The following is a 25,404-nucleotide window of genomic DNA, read 5'->3' on the forward strand; positions in this document are numbered from 1 at the left end:
GCCACAATAAAGCCAGCAGCCCATCTCTATCATTGAATTCTCTTGTCCTTGGGCAAAGAAAGCCACCCTAGCTAACTAGGCTTGTAGAATCGCTCATCGGGCATGGCATGGTTCATTAGTGGCTGGTGAGCTAACGAGATGCTGAGTAGCTGCCTCTTCAATGATGCGGGCGCTGCTGAATGCTATTGCTGAGTGGAATTCAAATAGTAATTAGTCCGCTCCAGGGTGGTGGTAATTTTTTTAATGGGAACCTGGTCCAATTATATCAAACTAATGAGTGGTGGTAAGGTCTTGGCAAGTGAGCTCTGCTTTAATGGAGTCCACTACTCCCCACTGAAAGTAGGCATGCAGCAACTAGTCGCTCCATCCGGTATCTGCTTCAAGACTCTTACTGGGAAACTGAGCGACCACATTGCTTGATCTGGGACAGTCTGGCAGAGTGATTGGTGGTACAACTCAGAGTGAAAGATCAGCTTCAAAGTGCCAAAAACCTCTTACCGGTTATTAACTAATACACAGAAATACCCTCTCTCAAGTGAAGGACATTGTCCTACACACACACACACACACAAAATATCAACACTTCTCACTGGTCACAAATTGCAGCCTCCACAGGCATTTGGCCTGCTCCCCAGGTAATGACAGAGTGAGGAAACAGCCTAGCAGCTTTTTTTTTTATCAGCACCTTACAGGTTCAACTTCAGATTACCACCAGTGTCTGGTATGTTGGAAGCCCAGGAATGGGCCTGATGAATGGAGCCCGCTCTTCTCTCTCCATTTATAACAACAGGAATCCTTTACCGGATTTTCCAACAACTCTAACACAATCTTTAAGAAGCTCTTTCCCACACACAAGCAATCTCTCTGGGGTTTTAAAACATATAAGACAGGAAGCCTGGGACATACTGTACACATCTACCAGTGCATCTGTTACAGTGCGGCTGATGGAAGTTTGGCAGCCGCTTGTAAGCAAGGAAATGTTTTGTGGTGTTTAAACATATGAACTAATTTCAGATCTGATTTTTGAGTGAAGCACTGTATTTTGTCTGCTTTCTAGCTGTATATTATTGTATATTGGTATTTGCTATTGATATAGTCTGCATAGTCTTACTGGTGTAACCAAATTGATTCTTGATATTAATATGTGGAAATCAGTAAATAGGATTAATCAGAGGACTGAGTTTTGTCAATTTTTTTAATGGGAACCTGGTCCAATTATATCAAACTAATGAGTTGGACAATCTTTTGTGGGATGTAGAAAATCTCTTGATTAAAGAAACAAAGATTTGTAGAGATATTAAAAGTTTGGAATACTACCAAAAATTAGATCACATCCCTAGAGATTGACGTTTTGACAGGGCAATCACAATTTTATTAAAGAATGGGACAGCATTCTGAATGAATGCCCTAAGAGTCTAATAACTCATTATACAATAGGAAAAACAACTCTTTCACATAATAGAAAGTGAACTATAAACTAAGCAATTACTCTTAGAATTGCAGAAGGACAAGGAGGATTTCAGAGCCAATCAGACAGTATTAAATAAAAAACTAGACAAAGTTGAGAATGATGTGGTGAGAGTGAAAGAAAGGAAATGCATTAGGGACAAAAAGGATTATAAGCAAGAGAACATTAAAAAGTGAGCAAGACCTACTAGTAGGAGTGCTAAACAGAATTATACCCTGGTTAGGGATAATAAACCTTCCAATTAATTGAAAACAACCCCCCAAAGAATCTCTAAGGCAGAATTTAGTCCCAGACACAGTAAACAGGTACACTTTGAACCAGTGACTACAAATAGATTCTCTGCTTTGGAGACAACCGATTTTAGTGATAGTGATGATTTCTTTTTATCCATTACACCATAGGTGAAATTAATACATCGTAAACACACTCTGAGGGAGATTATAAAAGTAGCTTCCCCTTTAAATCGCAGATACACATAAAAAGAGAGAAACGGGTGAGAGTGTGGAGGTTTAGGAGGCTTACAAGGCAGAATGGTGGTGATAATATAAGAAAACACTTTGAGTTGTGCAACCTTAACAGACAAATCAGTTGATGTTCTAAGAAACAATTACAGCTGCGGCCTTGCTAGTATTGATGAAAATGGAATTTTCGTTGTCCCCCACAACATCACAAGCTGGGAACTGAAGAATATAGATAAAAAAATTCAACTCGTGACTATTCATGTGAGAAAGAAAACTACTGATATCCAAATAAGGACTGGGGGCATTGTTGAATATGTTATGCTATAGCCAGCAGCAACGTATGTTATATCCTTAAAAGGCTTGGGAGGAATAATTAAAGTAGAGCCGCAATAAGCTCTATAAAAAGGTGATTCAAAATAAATGACCTCAGCTCAGAATCTTACAAGGATATACGCGTGTGTGTCTTGATTACTGAACTCCCAGTTTACTGTTTTATAATAAATCACAGACAAGCTGAAGGATGTTGATAATTGAACGAAGATGTACCTTAACATTATGTGGGGGCTCGTCCGGGATCTCAATACCAGCCCAGATGACACCAGTACTGGAGACTCGGCAGAACTACTGATCAAATCTGTAAGGTCAGTAAACTTGCAGTGTGATTTACACTCATTTACTCTCAGTATTTCTGTTTTGTGCCAGTTGATCATCTGTGGTCTAGGTAAACGAGATTTTGAACCCAGGTGTCTGTTGATGTGCATTGATCTTTGCCAAGTATTTCATTAGTATATTGTATATTTTGTCAAAGGAATAATGATTATGATGGGTTTTAACGGTGGAAAAAGATAGATAACTCACAGGGCTATTGCAAAAAAACTGTACTTGTAGTGTGATATTAAGAAAATATGCAGGTAACAACTATCCTACATTAGAGGCTGTGATAGAGAAATCTCCATTTGGGTATGCAAACAGCAATGATGAAATATATGCAACTTTAGGGTGTCATTTGAATAAGATTGTGTTGCAAAAGAATCTGCGGTATACTTGGTCACAGGTGGTTTTACATTGGCCTGCTAATTATCTTTTGTTGAACGGCCAGCGACCACTGTGTTTCTTCAGTGTAAAAAAGTTATCGGTGGATATACGGGACATTATTGTCAAAGGTTGCACTGAGGATTATTTAGCTAGAAAACAAAAATGGTTGCGGCTACAACAGAGATTTTCATGATTGTTCTGGTTGTCTGTTTCCTAGCTGTTTGTTTGCATAGTTTGCAAATACTTCACAGCAGAAATAGAAGGAGTTAAGAGGTTTTTGAACGTAGGAGTTGAAGTGTAATAAAATGAACTACTGTTGATAAAGTTTAATATTCATTGAGGTCCCCTACAGTACAGTACTGTGTTGAGTTATTTTCATTCTCAAAGTACAACTGTAAGCTAGAAAGTGTGTGCGGTATTTAGCAGCCCAATTTACAGTATATTTGGGGAATTGGCCATCTCCATATAATGGGTACACAAGCTAGCAAGGGTCAGAGTGAAATCACTCCCAAGACATATTTTACGTTGCAGGAAAGGAAAGAAATCATAGATAGGACTCAATGAGATATTTAAACGGGAAGGATTCCCTGCAGAAGGTACACTTCATTCCAGTCAGTGGCATAATAAGGCATGGATAACTAGAAAGGGACACACAGATGTGGTGAATATGTGGCTCACAGTATCATTACTAATAGAAGATGAGGTTAGAAAGAGAAAAGAGGAAGATCAGGATAATGTTCCTAATTCCCCGCCACCGTATGCTAATGTCCCACCAGAGCTGCAACCCCGAGAACAGCAGGAAGGCATACCAGTGATAGACCCCTCTTTGCGGGTTATTTCAAATATACTTGTCAGATACCCTGACTTAACAAGTCTAAAAATAGCAGCAGGAAATTCTCCACCGCCTTTTGTGTTGGAAGCAGGGGTTCAATTGCCCCAGGTGACACACGCACACTAATGCCAGAAACATCATATCCAGGGTGGAAATGTCCTGTATGTGATTTTTGTATACCTGAGAGATGTTTATTTCCAAACTGTAAAAATCATATGCCACCTGCAGAACCTCTTTGTGACAATGGAAACAACAGTAGGATGGTACAGTCAGCAGCTATGTTAATACGTCTTCAAGATTATAACAAAAGTCCTGAAAGGATTACAGTGGAGTGCACAAAGGAAACTAAAAAAGATCGAGCAAAAATACCACATTTGCTTTATGAAAGTTTGACTGATGAACCACGGATGTGTCCAGTAAGTATATAACAAATGCCAAATCCTAATTTTGACCCTGCTGTGGCAGAGGGCACTGCAAATGCACGGAGATATCAGTTGGTCCCGCAGAAAACGCATATCCCATGGTACAAATCTGATATGCATGCAATAATTACTGAAGCATCAGATCCAAGAAAAAGCCTGGCAGCTTTCTCAGCCTGTATGACTAGGGTGCAGTCTGTGTGGAATCCCTGTTGGACTGATTTGGAACAAATCTGCAAGCCTTTGTTTGGAGTTGGATTAATGACACAAGTCCTTGCGATGGAAAACAGGGCTGCAGATGGAGACAGAGGAGCAAATGCACCGCCGGTGGGAGAAAGACATACCTATCAGAGCGGATTGGCGCTGTAAGCACAAATTCAGGTGTGGTGCCATGAAAAATGATTACGAGCACCGGCTGCTCCTGACACTACCCAAAGAGATGATACTGTAAGGGTATACGTTGATAAACTTACTGCCAGGCAGAACAATGATGGCTACCCAGCAGCAGAACCTGATGGACAAAAAATGTTGAGAACTAAATTTTTGAATGGACTGAGGAATGACATGAGAGTGCAATTGTTTGCAATCAGACCTGAAGCAATGTCAATGGACATATCAGCTATCTTACAGGTGCTAGAAGGATTGGAGGACCAAGAGAGAGAAAAGAAAGAAAGAAAAGCAAGTAAAATACCACAGGTAACGGTGCATGTTGTGCAACAGGAAAGAAAGCCATGGCCGCCGGCTAAGGTGTCGGCTCAGCGATCTGGTAACCAGAGAATAGGCGCAGTAGAAGATATGTCAGGCAGGTGTTTCTAGTGCAAATTACCGGGACACATGAAAACAGACTGTCGAAAGTACAAGAGGTGGCAACAAGCACAACAGGAACAATCGGTTGGAGTATAAATAGCAGGGACCCCAGGGATAAGTCAACCCTTGTTGGATGCATGAAGTCATGGCTCCCCGATGTTACCTGTACCAATATTAGCTGTAGATGATGGAAGAATCTCTGGAAAGACTGTGAAAATAACATTACCCACTGGACATAAATTAGAATGCCTAACTGACACGGGGGCATGCCAAACTGTGTTGAAAAAGCAGAAGATTCCAGATATTTTATTAACAAAAGAAAAAATGAATGCTTCAGGACTTATGGGATAGACTATGAAACTTACTAAAAGCAAGAAAGTCCAAATACAAATTGAAAAACAGTACATTCCAGTTCCAATTGAGTTCCTCACATCGGATATCTGTCCTGCCAGCTTATTGGGAGCAGACATACTACATCTTATGAGAGCATGTATAAAGTACACTAGTATTTACCTGCAGAAGTTCAAAACCAAGTCGAGGTAGCAGTGTACATTTATACCATCAATGGAACTTATAAAAAAAAAAAAGGATGACAAAACAATATTCCCAGAATGGCTGAAGGCTGTTCCTGATATAGTATGTTCTAAAGCAGGGGTCCTCAAACTTTTTAAACAGGGGGCCAGTTCACTGTCCCTCAGACCGTTGGAGGGCCGGACTATAGTAAAAACAATAACTATGAACAAATTCCTATGCACACTGCATATATCTTATTTTCCTTACTGTGCTTCTCTTCTCCCCCTTTTTTCCTTACTGTGCCTCTCTTATCCCTCTTTTTCCTTACTGTGCCTCTCTTATCCCTCTTTTTCCTTACTGTGCCCCTCTTATCCCTCTTTTTCCTTACTGTGCCTCTCTTATCCCTCTTTTTCCTTACTGTGCTTCTCTTATCCCCCTTTTTTCCTTATTGTCCCTCTCTTCTTTCCTTTTTCCTCCATAGTGTGCCTTTCTGCGTTATTCCCTTTTTTTTTTTTTTTTACTTACCTTTCTTTTCGCTTCTTTCTTCTCTTCTCTTTTGTCTTCTTGTTTCTTTCCTGGTCCTCTCCGCGCTGCTCCTTACTGAAGGACAGGCATGACTTGATGACGTCACGCCTGTCATTCAGAGTTAACAGTGCAGAGAGGAGGGAGGAGGAGGGACGCCGGCGCAGCGATCAGGTGAGTAGTGTATCTATTTTTTTTTTATATTTTTTTACTGCTCCCCCCCCCCCCCACCAACGAAGGGAGCCCCGAACAATTGCAGGAATATTTGGAGCAGAAGATAGTACGCAAATGTAAGTCACCTTTTAAAACTCCGCTCTTCCCAATAAAGAAGCAGGAAATGGGCGAAGATGGAAATCCACAATAACAGCTTGTTCACTATCTAAGAGAAATAAATAAAAGACTTATAGTGGATACTTCAATAGTTCCAAATCCACATACCCTGCTTAATCGTTATGTAGTGGCCGAGTATGATGGAATTTCCTTCCCTTACCTTGTCCTCCAGACACGATTCAGGTTCTTTTTTATTCGGACATCCGGTGGTCAGGAGATAAATACTTCAATGAGAGGGACAAGGATTGGTCAAATAACTTGGGTTTATTAATAACGCGGTAAAGATAATTTTGGTAAGCCACCGCGCCACTGACCCCTTCAACTCAATGGTAATGACAAAATATTCATTTGATCAACATAGAGCACAATTGCGATAAAATCTTCAATAACAATAAATCAATTTTAGGTAAATCACTTAACATTAACATTTAACTAAAACATTTGGTGCACCAATATTATCCCTGGTAACGTTACCATATTTTACACTCAGTCCTGGGTTGAACTGTGCACAGGAATTTAGTAGAAGTGGTGCACGTGGTTGGGGCCCATAAATTACTTTTTCACGCCAAATAAGCTGATGATCTTTTGTATTACACAGTCTCATTTGTGTGTATTCACAGACCTCTCTATTTTCTCTCCTCTCACACTGTTCTCAGTACATAGCTCAGTCTGTTTAGTGTGATGTCACAGATCTCTATACTGCTTATTTGTTTTCAGTACTTTCCTTTTTACTCACACCTCTCTTTGGCTCACTTCTTATCTTCTTCTCTTCTTACACTTACTTCACTTTTAATCTGCTTATATATCACTTTGTCCGATTTTCATTCTGTCCCTATTTTTCTCTCTCAGTCTATGCAGACACAGGGATCTCTCTCCCTCAGAAGTCTAGAACTTTCCTCTTCCCACTGCCTTCTGGGAGTTCACAGTTATTACCAAAGTTAGTGGACTTGTTGCTATGCCACACACTCCTCCTTCCTGTTACTCCCGGCAACCACCAACCACTCCCAACTGTCACTTCTCCCTAAAGAAAAAAATATTTTTTTTCTTTTTTTTAAAATCTTTATAAACACTTTTAACAATTAACAAATTAAAAACATATAGATACACCCCAGGGTACTCAGATTTTGGGGCACCACAATATACCGTCAACAGCTGAATATTTTACTGTAATAGATTTGGCGAATGCTTTCTTCTCCGCACCCATAACAATTGACTTGCAACACTTGCTGGCTTTTACACATGATGGAAATCAGTACTGTTGGTCTCGATTTCCACGGCGGGAGCGACAAGTCCATCTGTATTTACAGAAACTATGTCAACGATACTGCAGGTATGGAGACCTCAGCATCCATAGCATACACAGCTACTGCAATATGTTGAGGACTTGTTGATGGCTACAACTACACAATAGATGTGTCGAGACGAAACCGTATCATTGTCGACATTTTTGGCTCAGCAAGACTGCAGAGTCTCTAAAACAAAATTGCAGTTAGTACAGTTAAAGGGGATATTTCTGGGACATTGCATCTCCAAGGTAACCAGACACCTTACACAGGAAAGAATCCAACTCATACAACAGGTTCCTATACCTACAACAATAAAACAAACTAGAACTTTTTTGGGCTTAATTGGCTTCTGCAGAAAGTGGATCCCATCTGCGTCAGTGTATATGCAAATTTTGTACAATGCAACGAAAAAAGAAAGACCAGTTCCCACAAAAGAACAGATTTCTGAAGCTATGAGAAAGCTAAAAGAAGCTATTTTAACAGCCCGGGCACTAGGGCTTCCTGACTATGAAAAACCTTTTAATCTGTTCTGTCATGAGGACGATGTGCACGCTCTAGGAGTACTTACACAGGAACATGGATGCAAGCAACGGCCTGTAGCTTACTATTCAGTAAGTCTCGACTCCATCATTAGAGGTGCATCTACCTGTGTCAGGGCAGTGGCAGCAGCAGCAGTTCTAAAAGACAAGTGTACAGACATTGTGCTAGATCATAAATTGGTCATTCAAGTTCCTCATGCTGTTGTTGAAAAATTGCACCAAGCAAAGACAAAACATCTATCAGCGGCTAGACCTGCCAAATATGAAGTGGCACTTCTTAGCGCATCAAATGTGATCATAAAAAGGTGCACTACATTAAATCCAGCAACACTACTTTCAATAATATTTGAATCAGAAGATTCAACAGGGGAGGGATAAAGATAATCCAGATGGAAATGTTCATCAGGAGTGGGATGGTCACAGTACCAGTATCAGAAATTCTGAGGATGGAAATATTCATAATCAAAATTCCATGAATGTTTGGCTATAATGGACATTGAGACTCAGGCGTTACCCAATGTACAGGATGTACCCATACTAAATGCTTCGTTTGAATTGTTCATAGATGGTTTCAGATATTATGATAATGGAAACCCATATATAGGATATGCAGTAACTACACTTCATGAAGTTATCGATTCGGGTGCATTGTCTCCTGGGCTGTCTGCTCAAGCCCTGGAACTGATAGCACTTACAAAAGCACTTGAGTATGCTGAAAGATTCACGGCAAACATCTATACTGATTCCAGATATTCTTGGGGAGTGGCCCACGATTTTGGGCCTATATGGAAGATTAGACATTTCAAAATATCCAGTGGTAAAGACATCCAGCATGCTAAATTAATTAAGGATTTATTCAGAGCATTACAGCTACCACACAAGGTGGCTGTTGTCAAAGTACAGGCACATACTCAAAATGATACATTCAAAACAAGAGGCAATCATCTTGCAGATGCAGAAGCAAAAAGAGCAGCTTGGAATAATGAGGAAAAGGTCCAAATATACCTAGCAGCAGAGATGTTGGCACAAGAAATGCCAGAATTCACGGATTTAAAGAAATTCCAGGAGCAGGCCTCTGTTAAAGAACAGGATAAGTGGACCAAACTAGGAGCAAGTAAAGATTGTTCAGGACTCTGGCGAGCAAACAACAAGCTTTGTCTCCAACATGTTCTGTTCTCACCCATGTTGCAGGTAGCCCATGGACAAGCGTACTTGGGTAAAGAACAAATGTTTGCAGTGGTACAACAGCAGTGGATAGCTCCTGGATTTGGTACGGCAGCAGCTAACTATACATAATCTTGCTGGATATGTGGGACTTCTAATCCAGGCCAGAGGATCCGGACATCATTTGGAACCACGCCAAGGCCTATTTATCCCTTCCAAAGACTACAAATATATATAACCACTGTATGCACTCAATTACCTAGGGTTCACTCATTGGTTAAATGATGGTTGAAATACCGGTGAGTTATTGTATGGGAGACAGTCCAGGGGTATCTTGGATATGTTGAAAGAAGGGTGGGAGCAGCAAGGCCCCAAGGAGCTAAATCGGGTACAATTTGAGTCCCACATGCATAAGAGGCTGGGAAAGATAGGGTCCATTGTACAACAAAATGCAAAAGAGAAGTTACAATAAGGTGCTGTAGTTCGATCTTTCAAGCCTGGGGTCAAACTAGGAAAACAAACTTTTGACCCGCTGGCAAGATCTGTATGAAGTCCTAGAGGCTGTCAGCCCTGTCAATAATAGGGAGAAGCGAGAAACAAATATACCATGTCAATCTTCTTAAACCTTGGTATGATGTAGACACCTCTCCTCGAGTAGTGAGTACTGTCATTGAAAAGTGTGAAGTTCCCATAGAGCCAGTTTTATCCATTAGGGAGAAACAAAAGACTGAGGAAATTATACAGGAATGTCTTTTCTCTCCATTCATGGGTGCACTAGTTGAACTGTATGCAACATTGTCTCTCCGCTGGGAATTGTTGTAAAGCATAAGCCATAACGTATCCCCAAAGCCAGATGAGAAGATGGTCCAGCTGGACGTGACTGAGGAATCCACTAGTGGGTGGAAGAGCCCTACTCTGCTTGTCCCAAAACCCAATGGAAGTATTAGGTTCTGCAACAACTTTAGGTGGCTAAACAGTGTTCTAATTTGATGCCTACCCAATGCCACACGTTGACTAACTGGTAGTATCTAGCTGATAGTAACTATCTGACTGCTCTTGACCTAACAATGGGTATTGGCAAGTTCTCCCAACTTATAAGCAAAGTCAAAGACAGCACTTTTGTCAGGATCTGCCTGCAAGCCCTTTGCATTGCATGCTGCTTGTCTGGCAGCTAGTGCCTTTTGGACTGTATTATATATATATATATATATATTTTGTGGCAGTATCTCTATTCACCAGAGGCGCTGCTATTGTGTGCCTTCCTTGTTTGTACTAGGGGTTAACCTCCTCATTAATTATCCCTTGCACCTGGGTGTGTCCCTACTTATACCTGTCACTCCCAGCATACATTACTGGTTGTTGTTCCATGCTGCTGTGCTTATAGTTTTCCTGCTGCCTGGGATCTCTCCATATTACCTGATTACCTGCATCAGCCGTGTACCCAGTATTTACTTTCCCAGCAATGCTCATTACTACACCATCTGGTCTGTACTTCCCTGCAATAAACATCATGTGTTTCACCATATTCCTGGCTCTTTACTGTATTTTTGCATTGAAGTGTGACAACTTTCCAGCCCTGATGGTATCTTCCAATAGAGAGTCCTACTCTTTGGGTTGGATGGGGCACGTGCCACCTTCCAAAGGGCCATGAAAAAATTGCTGCGACCCCATACAGCTTATGCAGCTGTTTATTTACATGGCATAGTGATTTATACCCCAGACTGGAAGTCACATCTGGCAAAAGTTGTGGTGGACTTGCCTTCATTGAGGTCTGCAGGATTAACAGCTAATCCTTAGTATGCCATAGCTATGAGAGAAGCCAAATATTTGGTATACATTGTTGGACAAGGGCAAGTAAAACCCCAACTAGACAAGATGGAAGCAGACAAAAACTGGCCAAGACCAGAAAAGATATAGCAGTTAAGAACCTTCCTAGGCTTAGTGTTACACGCCGGGCACGCAGTTCTCCTAGCAGGGGTCCAGCAAACTTACCTAGTCCCCACTGCTGTGCTCCCCAAATAAATGTTTGCCCTCAATTCACATAAATATTTATTTAGCTTTCCCATCTCTACCCGTCTCAGATTGGCAGAGATGGGTTCCATATCCTAACAGCATATAGGACCAGAACAGTGTTTATACATATCTACTGTATTATGTACTGTATATTTTGTTTGTGTGGTTGTTAAAATGTTAATATGTTTAGTTTCTCTTTTAATAAAAAATAGTTTGTTTAAAGTCAGTCTATTTCTTTTACCAACCTTCATATATTGTTCACACAGAACTTGTACGGTAGCCTCACAGATCTCAGGTATGATCAAACCCAGAGCTTTAGGTGAAATTGCTGTGTTGTATTTCAGATCAACCAGTGTCCTGGCTGTGGCCAAAAATCTTAGGGTAGCAACCAGTCTCTGCTCTGCAGATATGGGTCTCCTTAAATGGGTGTCCTCCCTTCTAGATCAGTGGGATGACAAGCTGGAGCAGCTCCTGGAATGTGAGGTCATCCATATTCAGGAAATTCCTGAAGTCATCAGGGTTGTTGTCCCGTATCTTCTGTAGCAGGGGAATATGTGAACCACTGGAACCACTCTTTGGTCCAACAATTCTTATTTCATTTTGGCCCAAAGATTGCAGTGTTCTTGCCATAGCGAAAAGCAAAAAAACCAGAAGCTTTCTGTTCATTTATTGTGGCATTATATTAAATAAATCACAGTAATTGTGCAGTTAGGAACGGAGTTAACGAACCGTACACTATACACAAATCAGTACAAGTGTCACAAACCAGACTCTCAGGTTTTGTCATTTACCTGTTTGCTGCCTTTCCAAGTTGTCCCTGCGGTCCTCAGGCTCTGCTTGTTTCAGATCTCTCTGTAAGATGCTGTCCAGTTTGTCTCCACTCCAGAGATCCCTCCAGAATCAGAGTATGGATGTGGCCATCTTAGACTCTGTCACATGATTCTCAGCCAATCAGGTGATAACAGCCTCCATTTCAGATTTACTCCAAAACCAGTCCATGGGAGCTGCCATCTTAGATATAGTTATCTCATCCATTTCAAGTGCTGCTTCTGCCCAGCTGATTGCAATCTCCAATCAGGAATCAACAACAACTATAAAAGGACTTCCTGGAGCCCTTACCTGTTGCCAGTGCAACGTTGTATTTCAGACGCCAACCTGTTTCCCAGCAGTTTGCAGTCTTGCTATCTATCATGCTTCAACCTTGCTATTAATCTAGCTCTGACAGTGTAGTCTGCATTCTGGCTCCAGTCTGATTCCAGCACTCTGGTTCCATTCCAGCCTTCCAGTTCCAGCAATCCTCTTCCAGCATTCCGGTTTCATTCCGTTTCCAGCAATCCTCTTCCAGAATTCCGGTTCCAGCAATCCTCTTCCAGCATTCTGGTTACTACAATCCTCTTCCAGCATTCCGGTTACAGCATTCCGGTTACTGTCCAGCATACCGGTTTAAGTCCGGTAAGCAATCCAGTTCCTGTTTGCTCTCCTCTGCTAGTGTAATTACCATCTGCACCAATCCATTCACTAAATGCAGAGGAACATTATCAGGCCACCCAGCTTTGTCCATGTAGTCACCAGTCCAGCTCCAGAGACACAAACCAGTCTGGGTACAGACAGATCCTCAGGTGTGACAGTTTGCACTGGCCTAATGGATCCCGCTGGTGATCTGCCCCAAGGATCAGGCTCAATTCAAAACCTTGTGAATCGGCTCATGAGCCAGGAAAATGCACAGGGAAAAATCATGCAGTTCCTTCAAGAATTGTCCTCCTGCCTGTCACTCGAGCAGAGATCAAGACCATTCTCATTATCTGGCTTTCGTGACAATCTCCCTCCGATGGGGACAAGCATTAGCCCGGGCATCTCCATTGTGGGAATGAGCAGATCCCCTGCTTTCCTCTTGTTCTGGATTCACAGCAGCCTTCCGTTGGATCTTTGACAAGCCTGGCAGAACCACATCAGCATCATTAGAAATTCTACGTCTTAGAGAAGGCTCTCGTCCTGTGGGCCAATACCTGGTTCAGTTCCAAATGTTAGCTTCTGAGTTGAAGTGGAACTATGAGGCCCTGATTGCAGCCTTCTGGAGTGGCTTATCCGATAAAATTAAGGATGCGCTCTCTACCCGTGATCTGCCTTCTACACTTGATGAACTAATTTCCCTGTCTACTAAAGTTGATATACACTTTTGGGAACGTGCCCTGCAGAAAGGAAGGGGTGAATGGGTTAAGCCGCATCACCAACTTCGGTTTGGCAGTCCTCACTGCCAAACGATGAGCCCATGCATGTGAACTGCTCTCGTTTAACCAAAGAGGATCATGAGACACCAACTGGCGAACTTATGCCTTTACTGTGCAGCTCTAGGACACTTACTTGATTCCTGCCCCAAGTGTCTGGGAAATTCCAGCTCCTAACCTGTTATGGAGAAGCTAGGTTAGGAGTAGTCAATTCTTCTCCACAAAAATCTGACTGTGTACTAACAATCACTCTTGAACATGGTCAGCGAACCAAGAACCTCTGAGCTCTTCATGATTTTGGTGCTGCTGGAAACTTTATTACTGCCACAGTGGTTCAAGAGTTGCGGTTACCCACAGAGTCATTACCTCGACCACCAGACTCATCCTCTTTATATTAGAGTGGGGTTCTGTACTCAGAATTGCTTAAGCTTCTTATCATTCCCAAAGCTTCACATTCCTAAGTCCTAAGTTTATCTTGGCTTCGGTTATATAACCCCCAGATTGATTGGACTACGTCTCAGATTACATGGGGTATATCTTGTAAGAACTCCTGTCTCCAGTGTGTCATACCTTTTCGAACTACATTCTCCTCTGATCAAAAGCGTCCACCCTTACCTTATACAAGGACTTCTGCGATGTCTTCAGTAAAGCTGGTGCTGACTCCTTACCACGACATAGAGAGTGGGATTGTCCAAATGATTTGATGCCAGGGAAAACACCCCCTAGGGGGCGTACCTACCCACTCTCTCTCCCTGAGACTAAATCAATGTCTGAATACATCCAGGAAAACCTTGAGAAGGGGTTTATCCAATCATCTTCCTCACCTGCCGGAGCAAGTTTATTTTTTGTGAAGAAAAAGATGGCGGTCTCCGTCCCTGCATTGACTATACAGGTTTGAATGATATTACCATCAAAGATCGCTATCCTTTGCCTCCAATCACGGAATTGTTTGATCGTATCAGAGGAGCCACCATCTTCACTAAATTAGATTTAAGACGGGCTTACAATTTAATTCGAATTTGTGCAGGGGACGAATGGAAAACCACTTTTTAACACTCGTGATGGGTACTAAGAGTACTTAGTCGTGCCATTCGGATTGAGCAATGCCCCAGCGGTATTCTAGCATTATGTTGAAGAAATTTTCCGTCACCACCTCTACAAAACAGTTGTCGTCTACCTGGACGACATCCTTATCTTCTCCAATAATATGGAATCACATCGTGCCCATGTCAAGGAGGTTCTTTCACGACTCCGTACCAAGCGGCTCTTTTGTAAATTAGAGAAATGCACCTTTTGAAGTTCCATCTATCTCCTTCTTAGGTTATATTATTTCTGGTACTGACTTACAGATGGACCCAGAGAAGCTCAATACGATTTTAAACTGACCTTTTCCAACCACTCTCAAGGCGGTCCAACGCTTTCTGGGTTTCGCGAACTATTACAGAAAATTCATTACAAATTTCTCCACTCATGTCACAGACCTTACCAAAAAGGGGTCTGATCCCTCCAATTGGTCTGAAGAAGCTAAAGCAGCATTTTATTGCCACTCCAGTTCTTTGCCAGCCTGATTTATTCAAACCTTTCATCCTGTAAGTGGATGCCTCTGCAGTAGGTACTGTTTTTTATTTCAACATTTTGAAGATGGATATCTTCATCCCTGTGGCTATTTTTCTCGCAAATTTCTGACAGCTGAGAAAATTACTCTATAGGAGATCAAGAATTATTAGCAATTAATTAGCTTTGGAAGAATGGAGATATTTGTTGGAAGGTGCCAAATATCCCATCTCTGTCGTCACAGATCATAAAAACCTTCTGTACCTAAAGTCAGCTCAGTGTCTCAATCCAAGACAAGGTAGATGGGCCTTGTTCTTTTCCAGGTTTGTCTTTAAAGTAGAGATGCTCAGGCTTGGTTCCTTGGAAACTGAACACACCCGAACATCCGAGTACCGAGCCGAATCGACTCGGTACTTTCGCGCTTTTTCGGATTTCAAAACGAAGCAAAACATCATTGTGACGTTGTCAGATCTCTGATCTCACGAGTTTTGGAATCTATAAATACCACCCTCCACGGCGATCTAGCACCATTTGAGAGAGGGATACAGAAGGGGTAGGATAGAGTGTAGAGCAATTGGGCAGGCAAACTTAGAGAATTGAAAGAAGAGGGTGGTAGCAGTGTTAAAGAAAGCTCCATTGCTAACTGTCATTGCTGAAATACAAATATACTAGTCCTCGCAGGCTTTTCTTCTGAATTTGTACCAAAAAGTGTAGGGTGTTATGTACACCCAAAGACAAGAGCTCCATTGCTATTTGTCATTGCTGAAATACAAATATACTAGTCCTTGCAGGCTTTTCTTCTCAATTTGCGCCAAACAGTATAGGGTGTTATCCAAATGGAACAGAAGAGTAGGAGCAGCAAGCAGCTGCTGCCACCAGTCCTGATGATAGTAATCCCTGTACGTCATCTCGTAAAGCCTATGAAAAAGTACATAGGGAAAAAAACATCCAAAAAAACACCTTTTACCGTGGTGAAGAAAAAAGAGCTGTAATCCATGAAAAGTTATCTGTCCAAAAAAAAATTACCAATATGCCATTGTACACACGCAGTGGCAAAAAAAGAATGAGGCCTTCGTCTTTCTCTATGAGTGTGAGATCTACAATTGTTACTGAGCCTTCTTCTTGTACGGTCACTCGTGACCAAGCAAGACCAAGTAATTCGGACTCCAAAAGTGGTGCACAAATACTTTTACGTGTAAAAGCCGAGCTGGAAGAAAACAGTAAGGCATTAGGAAAATGTCTGCTCAGATTCAGAAATGACACCAATCCCTGAGGAGAACCCATGCACGAGTGTTATGTGTAATCGTGACCATTCTGATAGTACACCCATAAAGAAGGCCCCTTTAAACCTTTCTGCAGATGTGTGCCTGAACTGTCCTAATGTAGCCGGTGATACACCAACTGAGGATGCCACTTTGGAATTGGAACAGGAGGAGGGGGATATTTGTGTAGCCGACGAGGGCGCTAATGATGATGTTGATGAGAATGATGTTGTTTGTGTAAGTCCTGCACCAGTGGAAGCAGTTCTGGCACGTGATAATAAGAAGGCCATTGTCATGCCTGGACATAAGACACAAAGAAGCCACTTCTTATTTGTGGAATTATTTCTACCCAAATCCTGCCAACAGTTGTCTAGCCATTTGTAGTGTATGTAAAGCAACAGTCAGTCGAGGGAGGGACCTTAACCATCTTGGAACCTCATCCATGTTACTCCATTTGACGCAAGCTTATGGCAAGGTGTTAGAAAAATCAGAAAGCTATGGTAAAAATTAACAACAAACAGTCCACCATCAGCTAGGACCCTTCTCTCACCTACATCCCGATGCCTGCAATCTACACTCACAACAACGTCCTCATCAATATCCTCAGTAGCAATCGGAGTTAGTCCTGCATCCAAGTTGCTAAGGCTAGATGACTCCTGCACTATACTTGATTCCTCTGAAGAATTCTAAAACGTTAGTCCTGCTGCTGCTGTTGCTGCTGCTGGGGGTGTATCTTTATCCCACAAGCAGACTAAGAAGAAGACTACTAGTAGTTTACAACAATTGACTGTTAAACAATCCTTTGCAAGAGGAAGCAAGTATGAAAGCTGTCACCCAGTCGCAAAGCAGATCACAGACGCCATGGCGACAATGCTCGTATTAGATCTGCGTCCACTATTAATGCAGCTGGTGTTAGACAGTTACTTGAGGTCTTGTGTCCCCATTACCAAATTCCATCATGACACCATTTCAGTAGAAAAGCTATTCCTCACCTCTACCAGAAGGATTGTAAAAATGTTATTATTGGGCTGCAAAATGCACTTAACCACAGATATGTGGACAAGCGGAACTGGGCAAACTAAAGACTATATGACTGTGACAGCCCACTGGGTTGGTGATTCGCCTTCACCAGCAGGAACAGCAGCAGCATGTACCCAAGTACATCACATTTGTCAGAGGCAGGCTACTCTGTGTATCACCGGCTTCACTAAGAGGCATACAGCTGGGAATCTGCTACAAAAACGAAGGGATGTCATAGTAACATGGCTTATCCCGCTGGACTCTCCTCAGGATATGTAATTTCTGATAACGCCACTCATATTGTGAGAGCATTAAAGCTGGGTGAATTCCATCACATTCCCTGTTTTGCTCACACAATAAACTTGGTGGTGCAGAGCTTTTAAAAAAATTACAGGGACGTGCAGGAGATGTTGTTTGTGGCCTGTAAAATATCTGGACATTTCCGACATTCGGCAACAGCGTGTAGAAGATTGCAGCAGGTACAAGGGCAATTTAATTTGCCCTGCCACCAACTAAAGCAAGGTGGGGACAAGGTGGAATTCCACCCTGTATATGCTTCTGCGGATGGAGGAACAGCGAGAAGCCATCCATGCTTACTCCACAAGCCATGACACTGGGAAAGGAGGGGGAGGTATTTTAGTCAAGCGCAGTGTAGAATGCTTTCCGTGTTGTGCAAGGTGCTGAAACCATTTGAAGTAGTCACCTGCAAGCAAGTGATTCCCTTAATTAGACTTTTGGAAAAGCAGCTTGAGAAACTGAAGGAGGAGGTGAAACAAAGCAATTCCGCTAAGTATGTTGGACTTGTAGATCAAGTACTTTATTCGCTTTGCCAGGATCCAAGAGTTATCAAAGTCTTGAAATTGGATCACTACATTTTGGTGACTGTGCTTGATTAGGTTTAGGACTTATGTCTTCTCTTTGTTTCCAACTGACCCAGATCTGAAGAGATGCAAGGAGCTCCTGGTGAGCAAGATGACAGCTCAAGTGGTACGTGAGAGGATGGCGTCTCCTCCTTCAGTTTCTCACTCAACTGCTGCTAGGAAAAAACTTCGCTTTCACAAGAGACCCAGGGATGATGCAGATGACTCTGCACCAAATTTTGACATCTGGTCTGGTCTAAAAGAATTGACCAAAAAACGTGAAACCTATGCCGTAACTCCACCTGATCCTACTATCAACATCCAAAGGATGGTGGAGGATTATTTTCACAACGGCATAGAAATAGACACATCAGACAGTCCCTTTACATACTAGGAGAAAAAAAAGGAATTTGGAGACCGATGTACCAACTTGCTTTGCACTGCCTAAGCTGTCCACCTTCCATTTTGTACTCAGAGTTTTCAGCACAGCCGGGAACCTTGTCAGCGATTGGCGTAGAAGGCTACTTCCTCAAAATGTGGAAAAGATGATGTTCATAAAAATGAACTACAAACTCCACAATGAAAGCCTTTCATGCCAATTAGTTCAAATTACTGAGACTTCTGTAATGGTGGATTCCAGCTTCTTTTGATGTCGGGTTGCAGCTGGGAATCCAAGGGGAATGAGGAAGAATTCAGGATCCAAAGGAATGTCAATTTGGATCTAGGTTTGAATCCGATTCTTCATATCAGCCGAAACTGGGATTAATTTTGGGCAATCCCACCAGCTTTGAAGAAATGTGCTCACACGAGAACATCCACGCTGGCATCTGCTTAAGGAATCGGGCAACATTTTATAAAAACGGGTCGGGACATAATACCATCTATACAAGAGTTTATATGCGTTTTCTTTGATCTTAACGCATATGGAGCTAGAGGCCGCGTTCTTGTGTATTTCAGTCCAGTCGTCATCGTCCAAGGGGGCACCCAGTTCACGTTCCCATTTTAATTCGTGGGGGTCCCAGTTAGATTCCAATGGGAGGGTGAGTTCAGAGTATATAGTGGAGATTAAGCCTGACATAGATGCCCTGCTTAGGCACAAATAGCCCGGTAAGTTTTGAATTTCCCGCCCAGAGTTGCGGTCATGTGACCGCTGAGACCCGGAAGCGTGGCTTCCGACATCGAGAACGGGCGTCACTGGAACGGAGGAGAGGTAAGTCTGTAACAGTACCCCCTACCTTAAAGGTGGACTCCGAACACCTAAAAAGGCTTCATAGGAAATCTCTTATAAAAAAGTTTGAGCAGACGGGGAGCGTGAAGGTCAGAAGCTCTAACCCAAGAGCGTTCCTCAGGGCCATAACCCTTCCAGTCCACCAGGAATTGTAAGGAACCTCTGGCTCTACAAGAGTCTAAAATCTGTTTTACCGCATATTCAATCTGATCTTGATCAACAATAGAAGGAGGGATCCTGGAAGGAGTGGAAAACTTGTTGGTAACCTCCGGCTTCAGAAAGAGAACATGGAAAACATTAGGTATAAGCAGGGAACGGGACAGACTTAGCCTGAAGGCTACTGGATTGATGACCTCCGAAATTGCAGAAGGCCCAATGAACTTTGGAGAAAATTTCTTGCTAGGAACTCTCAAATGGATGCTTTGAGTGGATAGCCATACCCTGTCTAGGATAGCCAAATTTGGACCAGCTCTTCTCATCTTATCGTAGGATTCCTTAGAACGGATGACAGCTCTCTCCATATTAATCTTGACTTGTTTCCAGATGTGTGAGAAGTTGCGAAATAAAGAATCCACTGCTGGAACCTCGGAAGGTGATATTTGAGAAAAGGTGGGTAGTCTAGGGTGACAGCCATATAGAACAAAGAAATGAGAGTTGGAAAAAGCCTTGTGGAAATATTTATTGTGGGCGAACTCATCCCATAGGAGAAAATCCACCCAGTTATCCTGATTAGCCAAAAAACATACATTCTTAAAAATTTCTCTAACTCCTGATTAGTTCTCTCAGTCGATCCATTGGACTGAGTGTGGTATGTGGTGGAAAAGTCGAGTTTGATTCCAGACTTGTTACAAAAGTCCCTCCATAACTTTGATATGAACTGGGATCCTCGGTCTGAAACAATGTGTTGAAGACATCCATGGAGGCAGAATATCTCCTTAATGAAAATATCGGCTAATGAGGAGGAAGACGAGAGGTTTTTCAGTGGAATAAAATGGGTTGTTCTAGAGAAGCGATCCATGACTACCCAAATAACTGTACAAGATCTGGAAGGAGGAAGGTCAATGATGAAATCCATGGAAAATTTGAGACCAGGGATACTCAGGAACTGGTAACGGAATCAGGTGTCTAGGTCTTCTCCAAGAAGTCTTGTGTTGCGCACATTCGGAACAGGCTGAAACAAATCTTTTTACATCATCATGTAAGGAAGACCACCAGTAATTTCGAGATAACAAATCCCAAATCTTCCAAATGCCAGCATGTCCAGAAAAGAGACAATGATGAGCCCATCGTGGGAGTTTGGTACGAAGATGAGAAGCAATGAAGGTCTTGCCTGGAGGACAACTTCTGTTAAGGTGTGTAACCACCAGAATACTGCTAGGGTCCAGAATGAGTTTACTCTCCTCCAAGGGTTCCGCATCAGCTGGATCAAATAAGTGTGATAGGGCATCTGCATTGAGATTTTTAGATCCAGAACGGAAGATGATGTTGAAATCAAAATGGGAGAAGAATAAGGACCATCTTGCTTGCCAAGGATTCAAACAACGGGTTGTACCTAAGTATAACAGATTCTTGTGATCAGTATAGATAGTTATAGGAAATTGTGCCCCCTCCAGGAGATGCCTCCATTCAGAAAGAGCCATGAGCACCTTGTCGCCAAGAATTGCTTTATCGGCTGATATAAAGTTACCCACAGCTCCAGAATCGAGAAGTGCAGACTAAGAAGAGGTAGAAGATCCCATTCATTATAAAATAGGAATAATAAGACTATCCTTACTTTGAAAGGTAGAGAGAGACTGACTAGGAAGGCCCAACGAAACCTCTCCCAAACTTGTTAGGCCTTGTCGTTTCCCGGACGTTTTGGACAGGACCCCAATAGATGGCCGCTCTCCCCACAGTATAAACACAATCTGTTGCGAAATCTTCTCTGCTGTTCTTCAGCCGTTAGGCGAGTTCTTCCCAATTGCATAGGCTCCTCGGGAGGAAGTACGGGCATCTGGAAGTTGGGAGTCAGACGAACCAAATTGCAACGTGATTGCTCAGAATTACGTTCCTTGAAACGTAGATCATTCTTGACACAGAGGGATATTAAGTCTTCCAGATATGTGGAAAGTTCCTGTGAAAACAGCTCATCTTTTATACAGTCTGAAACTCCCTGCCAGAGAGCCTCGTTATTCCAACAGAGTTCTGAGGCCATAGTCCTAAATTGGACCGCATACTGGGTTCCCTGGTGTTGAAGGATTAAACCGATGGCAGCGTCAGATACCCTCCCATATTCATCAAAAATCTTTATTAATGTAGACAGGAAGTTAGCATAATTGGTCATTCCTCACCCACAAAGGCGAGGCCTAGGCCAACACTTGACCAGACAAAGGGGAAATCAGAAAGGCCTCCTTGGCTTTTTCAGAAGGAAATTTTCCCGACAGAAGTTTAAACTGGATGGAACATTGGTTCAGGAATCCTCTACATAGTTTAGGGTTCCCATTGAAGTTAAGGGGATTAGGTATGCGCAACTGAGAGGTAGCCGCAGCCGCTGTACGAGGAGGGTCAGGAGCAGAAACCACAGGTGCTGGAGATCCGGAAGCCACTAAAGTATTCCGGAATTTTTTAAAAGCTGCTCTTGATTGGCCTCTTGTTTCTTCACTCTTCCTACCAGGTGCTCCAAGAGATCCCTTGCTGCTGGATCCATGGTCAGAGCAAACTGTAACGGAGTAGCTGGATCTTGATACTAATCTTGATTGACACTAGCTTACCAGAGGCGCAGAGTCTAACGAACTCCCCGATGTTCAGGAAGAATGTCTAGTTCAGCAAGGAGGGCTTGACCTTGGTCTAATGTTTTGATGAAGTGGGTGGAATTGGTAGCAAAGACTTGAATTTGAACGATAGCAGATGTTGTGCTGACATAGAGGCTTAGTAATGGGTTGGAGATTTTGGATGGTGGTCGGTGCCAGGTCTTGATATAACTGAATGTCCATGTCTCGGAATGGGATTACAGGTTTGTCTCTAGAAGCAATAAGGATACTTTCTCTAGTGCAAAAATAATATAAGCGGACAATAATATCCCGTGGAGGTTGGCCAGATGGGGGCTTGACTCAGAGGGCCCTGTGTGCCTGGTCGATGAGCCAGTCCGCATCAGAAAGACCTGGTAATATTTGGAGACATAAATCTTTAATAAAAGAATGGAGAACCGTTGGAGGAACCTCCTTGCTAACATTTCAAATTCTCCTTAAAGCCTCCACTTCATCATGGAGGCGGGAGAGTTCCTTATCTAGCACAGTCTGTGAGCACCAGATGTCATCAGTTTTTGTTTCTAGACCATCTGTCCTATTGCCCGACAAGGTTAGTTCAAATTTGAACTCCTGGGGGTAAATGTATCAAGCTGAGAGTTTTCCAGCAGAATTGAAAATCCAATCCGATTCTAGCCATCATTATTTAGTACATTCTACAAACTGATAGCTAGAATCTGATTGGTTGCTATAGGCAACATCTCCACTTTTCAAACCCGTTGGAAAACTCTCAGCGTAAAACATTTACCCCCTGGACCACTTTAGATAGTTCTTGACTGATCGCAACCTTAACACCTTCTAAGAGGTTGGTCATGGTGGCTTGAATTTGCGGGTCAAGCTCAACATCCGTGGAAAGTGGGGAACCCAATGACTCGGTGTGATCAGGTTGATGGGAGGCCCTGGATTTTGTTCCAAAAAGGTCTACAGAGGCACCTTGAGTGGCAAGGGGGAAGGAAGGAGGGAGAAAAGGAGAGCTCTGAGGTAAAATTAGAGGCGGGGAGCCACAAACTGACTTTGGCGCATATCAACGGGGTCCAACCGGTTCCGGGCTGGACATAGAGGGTTACATGGAGGACATCAGAAAAGTTCTTGGATGTTCAGAACAAGTCCCGGCAAAGATAACAAAACTCAGGACCCCACCAGGTAGTCCAGCGGGTTGTGGGTCCAGGATACCAGGATAGGAGGCGTTCACTGTACGCTGTCAATCAGGAGCAGGCTAGGTGCAAAGTCAGTTAACCCCTGCACGGCTGTGGTCCAGATGAAAATATAGAGCCAATCACACATGAGTTAAATCAGGTCACTAATAGAGCTAGCAATCAGGGGGGAGGTGCGGATTGGGCAGCAAACTGTCACTTTGCCCTGGCGTAGGAGATGTGTAGGGGGAAGCCCGCACAGTGAGATTTGGAGCTACAAAGCAGCAACACACACAGTGGAGTTTGCTTTGGGCACAAGGAGGTGATATATGCTCCTCAAGTGTGGCTGATGTTGGATGGGGTACCTGTTTGCGTGTTATGTTCTTGCCCTTAGATTTGTCCTCATTCAAGTTGGCCGTGATTGCCTCATGAAGTTTCCATCTTGGATCTCTGTTATGAACTTGCCCTTACGATAGCCCTTATCCAAGATGGCCAAAACTGTCTCAGATTCCATCTTGGAACTCATTTCCAGTTTGGGCCTAGAAAAGGCACTTCCTGTTATGCAGCCTTTGCTCGAGTATTGTGTTTGTGTCTGAACCAGATGCTTCCACAGAACCTTGCTCCCTTGTGATTTGGAATACAATTCCTGGATACCGCTACAAGACATTTATCTTGTTGATTCTTTGGACTTTGCTTGTTGGACACTTAAGATTTATTTCTATATCAAAATAAATCCTGTTTACTACAGAACTTCCTGGCTATTGGGTTCCGTTTGTAATACCAGAAGTGTTACATTGCGGGCCACTGTGCACAAAGTCAGCAGCAGTGTTTCCATGCAGGGGGCCCCATGTAACGGATTACTGGATACACTACTAACCTTGATTAGCGCTGGCTTACCTGAGGCGCGGAGTCTAACGATCTCCCCGGTATTCACCAAGAACCGCCGCAAGGCGGGATGGGCTTTGCTGCCAGGAGTCGCAGGTCGCGGTCCTCAGGTTTGCCTCAAGATGTAGTACAGCGGAATAGGAGCAGGATGAGAATAATCGGACAGGCCGGGTTGGTACACAGGTAGGCAATGCAGACAGATACGGGAGACAATCTCGGAGTCAATCAAACCGGGTTGGTACACGGGTCACCAGAACAGATGCGAAGTCAGCTAGCCGGGTCGGTACACAGAGATGGCAGATAAACGTATAGAGGAAGGACCGTCAGACAATCCGGGTCAGGAGCACAGGCAATCAGGAAGGTCAGCAAGCCGGGTCGGTACACAGGGGTATCAGAGTCCAGAAGGGTTAGCAAGCCGGGTCGGTACACAGGAGATCAATACACACAAGGAGCTGAAACCAGGAGGACACAGGAATCAGGAGCCAGGAACAGGTAAGTTGTTTTGACACTTCTAGAGTGTCAGAGCGCTGTTTAAATAGGAAGTCCAGATTTGAATTCCCCGCCCAGGTCTGGCGGTCATGTGACCGCCGAACCCGGAAGTGCGGCTTCTGGGTCCGACGGAGCGGCGGGGGAGCGAGGAAAGGTAAGTATCGTTACAGTACCCCCTACCTTAAAGGTGGACTCCGGACACCTACACAGGTTTTCAGGGAAATTTCCTATGAAAAAGTTTGAGTAGACGGGGGGCATGAAGGTCAGCTGCTCTTACCCAGGAGCGTTCCTCAGGGCCATATCCTTTCCAGTCTACCAAGAACTGTACGGAACCTCTGACTATACGAGAGTCTAGGATTTGTTTCACCTCATATTTACCCTGATTCTGAATAATAACAGGAGGAGGAACTCTGTAAGGAGTGGAAAATTCGTTACTAACCACTGGTTTCAGCAAGGAAACATGAAAAACATCTGGAATACGAAGAGAACGTGGTAATTTTAGTCTGAAGGCTACTGGATTGATGATCTCGGAAATGGAAAAAGGACCAATGAACCTGGGAGCAAACTTTTTGCTGG

The sequence above is a fragment of the Mixophyes fleayi genome, chromosome 11 (genome assembly GCF_038048845.1).
Source record: "Mixophyes fleayi isolate aMixFle1 chromosome 11, aMixFle1.hap1, whole genome shotgun sequence".
Lineage (NCBI taxonomy): Eukaryota > Metazoa > Chordata > Amphibia > Anura > Limnodynastidae > Mixophyes > Mixophyes fleayi.